General features: G+C 41.3%; 1 long non-coding RNA gene across 2 annotated transcripts; it reads right to left on the reverse strand.

Annotated features, from left to right (window-relative positions):
• Positions 1 to 672: 672 nt before the first annotated feature.
• LOC112650824 (uncharacterized) lies at positions 673 to 8,915 on the reverse strand. Of its 2 annotated transcripts, none has more exons than XR_007407159.1 (4): positions 8,867 to 8,915; positions 7,716 to 7,815; positions 1,736 to 1,888; positions 673 to 1,417 (listed from the first exon to the last, which is right to left on the reverse strand). It is a non-coding gene; the product is annotated as an uncharacterized LOC112650824 (long non-coding RNA). The 2 variants fall into 2 exon arrangements; XR_003130480.3 differs by having other exon boundaries at positions 1,736 to 2,551.
• Positions 8,916 to 9,910: the final 995 nt, after the last annotated feature.

Below are 9,910 nucleotides of genomic sequence, written 5' to 3' on the forward strand. Positions count from 1 at the left end.
GCAAGGGCCAGATGATTCTTTTTCTCATATGGGCATCTAGAACCGACATCAAACACCTGTCAAGCATGTAACAACGTTTATTGAACCAACTGAAAGAAAGAACATTTGTGAGTGATGCTGGGATGTGTACCTGCGCGAAGAAGACATTTCTTTGGCTCTTGGTAAGAACATCCTATTTCTAAATGATCATTAAATGATGTAATTGCTATTATTTCTCTTCATCTTTGCCCTCAAAATTGGTCACACATAAAATACTCTGAGAGTTCACCTAATGGGATTACAACCATCAGAAAAGCCTCACCGTGAAAATTGATTCTATTAACGTCCTTCTATCGAACGTGGTTGTTGAGTGAATAGAGGTATGAAGAAAAAAGAATCAACTGATTGAAAGAATGTGTGGCCCTAGTTTAAAAATGGTGAATTATGTATTTGGCTTTAGAATATCTTGACTATAGACTCCTTCTCTTAAGCTCCTTAAACCTCAGTTTCTTCAACCCCAAAATTGGATAGTAATCCCCAGATCTGAGGCCTAGAGGGTGAATTTAATGCCACAGTGCCTAAGAATCCTCTCTTGAACAACAACAACAACAACAACAAGCCAGAAATAATTATTTCTGCATTTCGATTTATTTATAAAGGACATTTCTACCCTGCCTGAGATCAAGACCCTTATCTCCACCCGAATACCACGGTAGTGTCTTCCCAACTTGGCTCAGAAAAACAATTCTGCCAAAAAGGCATAGTCTGTGTTTTGTTTTGCAGGAATCTCTATAAGCAGAACGGTTCGTAGACGTTTTACACAATGACAAATAGTTATTCGCAGACAGATGCCGGCCATGTGTTTTCCAAGATCAATGAAAAATGCCAGCAAATGGGAAGTTGGAGGGAGGGCAGAACAGATATTTCCTGAAGCAGCACACCTCCCAGTTGGAAACCTCAGAATCTTTCTGAGTTTCTGCAGCAGGGCGGGGGAGCCTGCCAAGGCCGTGGGTGTGGTTGTGCGCAGCTGACTGCGGCATAACTCAATTAGGGAATTCTCAGTGGCTGGGCATCTGGGTTCTAAAATGGTTGTTTATGTTCTCCAGATGGTCATGGACAGTAGAAAGGATGCATTTAAAAGGAAGGAATACAGAAGGGGATAAAAAAAAAAAAAAGAGTTAGAAAAGTAGCTAAGCTGTTTTTTGTCTTTTCTTTATTGTCATCTGATTTTGCGGGGAGGGTAATAAAGCAACTGTTCCAGAGGAAAAAAATGCTCTCCTCTCTTCGAAAGGGGACCAGACACCTTGAATGGTTCCCTCATCATAAGGGAAGCTCTCCTTGCACAGACACCTGCCCCATGGAGAAGAGACACAGGGACGCGATGCCCGTTGGAGTGGCAAAATGCGTGGGTTGCACAACTGTAGGAGCCAACGTGTATCTGAACATGGATGATAAAGGGAAAAACAAAACATATTGAAGATAAGAAAAATCCAATAAGAGAGGATTGTAATGAGAAGTCGCGGAGTCATCGTTGGAGGGCACGTGGAACAAAACTGAACAACAGAACCCCAGGGCTCCCGGTGGCAGTTCTGGGAGCTCCTCATTCCAGACTCAACACCTGTGATGCTGAGAGTCAGAGGCCCTCACAGTTGGGATGTTCAAAGTGAGTCGCCCTATGCCAGGAAAGGCATTTCTCTGCAGAAAACCAGTGTGACTCTTGGAGGAAAATTGATTCCCCTCCACAAGCGGAGTTTACCTAAGAGGCCGCGTTGAATGGTGGCAGCTGAGCCACGTCCCCTCAGGAGTCCAGTCCCCAGATAAATGCTGTTCCTTTTGACCGCATAGTTCATCCCTTCGTTCAGCAAATCCTCAGTGCCCTGTGGCTGTGTGCCAGGCACTGTTCTAGGTCCTGGGGACCAAGACAGACAACATTCTCAGTCTCGGGGAACTTTCCTTCCAGTCTAACCAGGGTGATAACAGCTCCTCAACCCTGAATGCTTGGCTCTCTACTGAGGTGTTTTCTCGGATTTTCTCTTTTAAGTGCTATCATGATCATTCCAACATTGAGAAAATGAGCTAAAAAGAGGTTAAGGAGCTTTCCTATGGTACTGCAGGCCTGTCTGGCTTTGAAGCTGTATTCCTCCCCATATCTACTGCCCTAGAGAAATCTAGGGCATTTCTTCACATTCTGTGATTTTTTTAATATTACGGTGATGGGTAGGGCGCATAATGCTGCTCAACGTTATGATGAGACACACGACTGCCACCACCGTGACCCTGACTACTTCTTACCTCTTGGTTAAAGCTACTTCTATAGCCTCTCAAACCCCAGGAGGGTAAGGAAGAGGTTCAGCTCTACTCATCGCTCCTGATCGTCCTGAGAGGAGATGGGTTCAACTGGCTGCGCTTCGTTCTGTGAATTTTTCTCCACGGGATCCATTCATTATGATGAAGGCTCCTCTAGGATATGACCATGCCTCATCCTCGTTCTCATTTTCTGTAAATACTTACGCAAGGCCGGTCACTGCCAGTTGCTCTACTACCAGGTGCTTGACATATGACAGTGACCAAGCTAGACATTTAATGATTTAAAACATTTTCATCAGCACAATGTGTACACATGGTTTAAAAAGCTAAACAACACTACAAAGTTATCAATAAAGTCTACAGGTTCCCCCACCCATCGTGCAGGAGCGCCACCCAGACCCCTTCCGGCCAGCAGCTAGGTTTGTCTTTCTCAGCTTTTGGCATTTACACACTCTTGTATTTCTAAATAATGTGTGTCTATTACTGTCTTTGTTTTACATGGTTATTACGGAATCCTAGACTTAATTTTCTCAGATTAGCCAACCTGCTTCCCCATCCTCCCAATACAGTGATATTATGATTTTGATTAAATCATTATCCATTGTTTATTATTCAGTATTATGTCTATGCAAATATTATTCATAAATGAGCACGGTGACATGATTATGTTTCCTTTCTTATTTTTTTTTATTGTTACCAAGGTTAATAATGTCTCCATTTGCCATTATTCTTCCCATACTTTTCATTAGCCTCGAAGCATCATTTCCTTTAATATTAGGACACTTGTGGTCACATTTTTTTTCTTTAAGAGAAATCCTTCCTTGAACGATTCTTTCATGTGAACTACCCAGATAATTTTACATTTTTTCTTTGATGCTTTTCTTTGATACTTGGAACTCTCTTTCCTTCTGAGTTTCTTTGCCTGTTTCTTAGACTTACACGTTTCACCTTCTTGATTTTACTTCCTTGTTCAAAATAGCACATCATTCAGTAGTTTAGTCAGATTAAAAAGAGAGCAAGATAGTCAAGGTGTGGGGACAGCCCCAAATCCCAACTCCTACAGTGGCATGAATGAGTGGTTTCTGTGGCTTCTCTCTTCACTACAGATACCCTTTCTTTCTGTCCAGTTTTGGATTCTTTCTCTCTGTGTGTGTTTCTGATTTCTTTTTATTCCCATATTTTGATGACAGTTTTCACTCTGTGGGAGGTGGACACAATTTTTTCCATATTGCACGTCTACAAATGCCTTAATTCTGCCCTGATACTTGACTGAATAGTTGACTAAGTACAGAATTTTAGGTTAGAAATCATTTTACTTTGGACTTTTGAAAGTATGACTCTATTGATTTCTTATTTCCGGTAGGCAGTCAGATTACTATTTCTTTATATGATTTTTCGTTTGATAAGTTTATAGAACCTTCTTTTTGTTCCCAAAGTTCTGAACTTTTACAGTGATTTGCCTCAGTATGGATCTATTTTCATTGTATTTTGTTGGGTCCTCCAAGGGCCGTTTCACTCTAGAAGTATATGGTTTGCAGTTGTGGAGAAATTATCCTGCATTTTATTCTTTGATGATATTTCTCCCCAATTTTCTTTGTGCTTCATTCTGAAAGCCCATTATTTGGATGCCAGCCCTCTTGAAATAATATTCATAGCTTCTGTCTCCTGTTCTCAACCTCTTTGAAGTTTTCAATTTACTTTTGTGACAATTACTCCTACATTTCCTTTCAGCCCTCTATTGAATTTTAGGAGTTTTTTTTTTTTTTCCTATGAAATTGATAAATTCTAAAAGTTTCCACTCCCCCTCCCAAGTTCTTTCTTATAGCATCCACTTCTTGTTTCAAGGATAAAATATATTCTCTTACCTCTCAGAGGGTATCAGTTGTTATTATTCTTGGCTTTTTTCTTCCTGCAGAGTTTCTGTTTTCTCCAAGTTGCTTTTTTGTTTGTTTCCTTTTTTGTTTGTTTGTTTGTTTTAGTCTCTAGCCACCAAATTAGAAGTTGCTTTCAGATATCTGGTTATTCTTGACTGTCTGCTCATGACTAAGAATGGAGCATTACCGAGCCGTCTGGAAGGCCCAAGGACATGAGGATTGCTATCTGACTTTGAGCTTTATTTCCAGATAATGTGGAAATATCAGTTCCACATTATCTGGTTGCTTAAAGACAACCAGAGTTGTCTTTAAGAATTGCTTGAAGAATTCACAGCGTCAGTATCTTTATGTCCTTCTGTGTAGGGGCAGGGGTGTCCGTTAGAACCTCCAGAGAAGGTTTCTGCTTAGAGAGCCAAAGTCTAGATGCAAAGGACCTGACAACCAAGCAGAGGAAGGGGGCTGAGGGCTTCTTCACTTAGTGTCCAGCACTTATATGGACACTTACTTTCTCTCTTTTCAGAGAGGCCCTCATCTGCTACATTCTGACAAAGACCCTCCGGAAGCTCCCTCCAGGGAGGAAATTCCAGTCTTTTGGTGGGGGTGGCCGTCTTGTAAGAGCAGAGTAAAGAAGGAGCTAACGATTTCTCTAAAGCTTTTGGCAATCTTCAAAGGGACAGACAGTTTTTTTTGTCTTTCTGGCTCCCTTTCCTTGCCACTTCCAGGCCCCAGTGGAGAGGTGGTCCAAGAGGACTGACCCAGCTCACTAAAGAACAATGAACACTCAGGCTGCTTCAGCAGCGAGTCTGGAGGCTGCAAGCCACACTCCAGGGCCAAGACACTTCTTTGTTACATAGAAAAAGAGATGTCTTCTCTGTCTCAATAGTCAAGCCTGTGACTATGTGTTCATGCCCCACTTGAAAGATCAATGGGCACTCGGAGGACCTTGTGGATGTTGGCTTGTTCTGACTTCCCCACTGTCAGGTAGGGATGTGGCGTTCTGCTGGTCTACATGCTCTCTGGCTTCCCACATTGTACTGCTCATATCTTCTCTCTGGGACCCTGCATTTTTGTGACTTATGTCTACGTATAGAAAAAATTCCTTGGGATCCCTGGGTGGCGCAGCGGTTTGGCGCCTGCCTTTGGCCCAGGGCGCGATCCTGGAGACCCGGGATCGAATCCCACGTCGGGCTCCCGGTGCATGGAGCCTGCTTCTCCCTCTGCCTGTGTCTCTGCCTCTCTCTCTCTCTCTCTCTGTGACTATCATAAAAAAAAAAAAAAAAAAATTCCTTGCCGTGGTTTGAATGAGATTGGGCGTATGTATTTTTCAAACCCAGGACTGGGTATTTTTCCTCTCAACACTGCATCTCCAGCACCTAGCATAGTGCCTGGTACACAGTTGGTGCTCGATTTGTGTTGACGCCAACCCATATATGATCTATAATACGATCTCACCACCTATCCTAGCTATCTACGCATTATTGTTGTTAGCCACATGCAGTGAAATACTGTATCTTCAAGGGCTGTGTAGTTTGATTATACAACGAATGATGAAGGTGGAGGTGATAGCAATCTCTTCTTTCTTTCTCTTCTGAACTAGAACTTATGTGCCTGGCTTTATACTATTTGCTTTCTATATGTCATCTCTAATATTTGTTAGAAATTTGTACCATTCCTACTTTATTTTCTTTTCCCCCTCATTCTCTAGTCTCATTGTCTCTCTTGCCAATCTCAGGTACAAGTTTTGTTTTTATTTGTTTGTTTTTCTTTTTAAAGAACAAGCCACATTAAAGGTCTTGATTTTTTCCTAAGACACGTAACTTTCCCATGTGTAGATGTGGGTAATGAGGCAAAGTCAGCTGTTAAATAACTAGAGTTAGACATCCTCTAATTGTATTTCTTCACTAAAAAAGACAACAAACAAAAACCACGATTTCTCTGGTATGCTTGAAGCATTAAAAAAAATGCTTGAGGCGTGGAGCCTCATTGGGAAGTGGGAGATATTAATCAAAATGTTAAGTTCTCGTTTGAGACACAAACTCACATTGATTCAACTTCTATTTAAAATAAACCTAGCCCTAAACCAAATTTTATTTGCAGAAAATATACGGGTATTTACAAGGTTTCTGGCAGTCTAAATAGGAAAAAAGTAGAAAGGAGAACACCGAGTTCACAAAAACCTACACTATAAAATAAACACACATGTGCATCCATATGGAGCAACTATGGGGTTCTAGAGCAGTGCAAAATGCACACCACTTTCCTATGCTGCCTGGGTCGATTATAGCTGACAGAGGCAGATTTCTGGATTCAGGGGGAAAGTGTCTGCTCTGCTTGGAAGCTTTCCTCCCCACAACGCAGCTGCATTAGTATTCATTTCTTAAGTTCCCAGGTGAATAGTGTCGTGGTAATTACATTTTTGTGTAATCTTAGCAAAACTGAAAGAGCAATATACTCAGTTCAAATACAATGGGAAAATGCTAGGCTTTGTGATAGCATGGGTCTTTGTTCCTCTTCAGAAGCACTTTCATCCCCTGCATCAGAAGAGGGAGGTGAGATCCCAGCACAGTACATCTGCTGTTCCTAGAGGTGTTTGAGAAGGGGTCATGCTCTTACTGTATGAGTCCCTCTTCAAACCCAAGCAATAGCACCTCCACGCTTCCTCCATACACCATTCCTAAATTACTCTGCTCGGGTTGTGCAGATGGATATTGTTGTGTGGCTTCCGTAAGATCAAAAGGAAGCTCAGACCAACCCAAGCAGGTTGCCTCTGCCCTTTAATATGTAAAAAGCATAACCCAACAAAACAGGTGCCTGTGTTAATTGCTACTCCCAAGGGGGTGAGCTGGGGGCAAGAAAATGAGCTGAGCTTTAAAACTCTAGTCAGAGCAAAGACCTTGAGAGACAAGGTTAGCCAAGAAAGAAAGAAAAAAAATTATCCAGTTAAAAACCTCACCAGTTGAATGGGATGACAGATGAATGATGGATGCAGGTGGGAAAATGGGATTCCCTTCAAAGAAAAGAGTGTGATATGCAAGGCAATGAGGAAACTTGATGTCCTGGTACATGTGCACAGGGAGCAGAGAATGCCTGTCTTGTGTGCTCATTGTATTGTCAGAAGCTGCTGGAAAAAACCCTCTAGGGAGCTGCTATGAAAGAAGGCAGAACCAAGAGCAGTTTCCCATTTTGGTATAAATTTAGAGAAATTGTAATTGCAATTGTGCTTAAGGTCAAGTTTTTACGAAAGGGAGAACAAAATAGGTAAAACTCTGAAGAACTCTTTTGAGCCCCGACATGTTAAGACCCTGCACCCCTGTTAACTAGTGGTGGGGCGATTGTTGATCTCATTGAGCCTTAATTATTAAACCTGTAAAGTAGGAATAACAATAATCTCTTTTTTATTCTGTCCTAAGGAGTAACGATATTGGCTTTGAAGTACCTAGTGCCTAGAATGATCGGGAACATGAGCGGCCTCTGGGAATGGTAGAAACCATTTGGGTGCTAGAAATAATAAGAAAAGTATAAAATCTTTGACGAGGTCTTCAAAATATATCTTACCTTGAACAGCCAAAGACTCAAATGAGTTCTATTGATCTTTAAGATGAAAGCATGAGTCTCTGTATAGGGATGGGGGAAAGGTGAACATGGTCAAGGATATCTGAAAAACAAACAAAGAAACATAAACAAAAGCACAGAGAAACCACAACAAAGACCTAAAGCAGTCTAATAAGCCAAAGCTAGAGCCAGTGTCCAAACAACACGGACACACACTCTTTCTGATTTAAACAAATACATTTATAAGAATTAGGAAGCTAGTAGAGCCATTCCTCTGACTCAAATGTTCGCTCTTTCTTAAAGGATTTTTTTAAAAGATTTTTATTTATTTATTAATGAGAGACACAGAGAGGGAGAGATTGAGAGAGAGAGAGAGAGAGAGAGAGAGAGAGGCAGAGACACAAGCAGAGGGAGAAGCAGGCCCCTCTGGGTCCCCAGGATCATGCCCTGGACTGAAGGCGATGCTAAACCACTGAGCCACCGGGGTTGCCCAAATGTTCACTCTTCCAAATGCAATTACTTAGTCTCCTACTCTAATACTTAACGGAGTGCTTGGCACTTTATGTGTTTGTGAAGGAAGGAAGGAAGATGTGAATGAATGAATGGACTCCAACAGTTGTTCATGTTACTAGATCCACTTTCCAGAATCATTATTATCCCATGGCCATGCCCTTGCTCTAGAACCACGTGCTGTCTCTCTCCCGGGTTGCACAAGTATCCCCCCGTAGTCACTGATGGCCAGTTATGACATGGTCCCAAGTTTCAGTGTGAGAGAAAACCTTCTCAGAACATTTAGAAAAGAGATCAAATTGTGTCATTAGAATCATTTTTTTCTTTACTATCGTCCTTCTTAAAGCAAATTATTTCTAAATTCGCAGCCATGCAGTTCATAACCACTCGGCTGTTGGCTCAGTTTTCTCCTCTCCAGCCCATACTTTGTCCTCCTTCTCCTTAATGTACAAACCTGACTGTCAGTAGAACCAGCTGAATAAGAAGCTGTCAGGAATTTCCACATATAATTAAAGCATAAAAATAAATAATAAATGACGAGTGTGGGAGAATGTTCCTTTTCTTTCTGCAATACACTCGGTGAAGAAAGAATACTGGAGATCCGAGATAATCAAAGCCCACTCACTGCTGGTTTTCACACTTACATTAATTCTTCTTCTTCTTCTTCTTCTTCTTCTTCTTCTTCTTCTTCTTCTTCTTCTTCTTCTTCTTCTTCTTCTTTTTTTTTTCCTGCTGAAGTATTTATTGTCCTAAGAACAGTAACATTTTCATCTCACCAGTGTATCTGAAGAGACGTTGTAGGTTGATTGTATTGCCTTTAAAGGAAGAATGAGGTGTATTTGTTAAAGTAATTAAAATTTAGTTTTAGAAATAAAAAAAAATCTATGCCATGAATATTCTGGCTCAACGCTGGACAGTGTGTCTCTCCTTCTGTCATTCTCCCTCTGTCAGAAACATCTTTGCATCTTCTCTCCTGTCTTACATGTATTTGTCATTCACAAAAATAGAGGAAAAAATACATGGAATGGAAAAGGTAGGATGGGGTAGCATTAGCTTTGTTTCCAAACAGAACTTTGAAGCTAGCTGCCTGTTTTTTAGAGTCATTTTTAGCTCCAAGCTCCAGACTAGGGTCACTAATATCTTTTGGGGAAGCCCGCTCTGGTTGCCAGTTTGGATACTCCCATGGGAGACAGAGAAGGGAGGTGGTCATATGACGTCTAGAGAAACGAGCTAGCTCTCCAATTAAAATGACAAAAGTTATATATATATATATTTTTTTTCTGTTGCTTCTTTATTTGCCTTGTTCTTTTGTACTGGAAAATGCATGAGGGTTGTGATCATATTCATCTTGTTCATTAGTGTATTCCTAATGGCTATGAAGTAGAGGGTACTTAATATATACTTGCTGGATGACTGGCGATAACTAATATTTCTTCATCAATTATTTTGTGCCAGGCATGGGTGTAGGAACTTTGCACTAGTAGCCTAGTCAGTCCTTTTGTGGTCACTACTGCAGCTGTTCACACTCTCAGCACGAGATGATGATCCAGAGATGAGGCGCAGAGGTGGGTGATTTACCGAGGTCAATGGCTGGTACACGTGGTGTGTTGGGATTCACACTCAGGCAGGCTGGCTCCAGAACCTGTTAATAAATATCTGTTGGCTGAGTAGAATAATATGAAGGTCAT

Source organism: Canis lupus, chromosome 29 (assembly GCF_003254725.2).
Source record: "Canis lupus dingo isolate Sandy chromosome 29, ASM325472v2, whole genome shotgun sequence".
Lineage (NCBI taxonomy): Eukaryota > Metazoa > Chordata > Mammalia > Carnivora > Canidae > Canis > Canis lupus.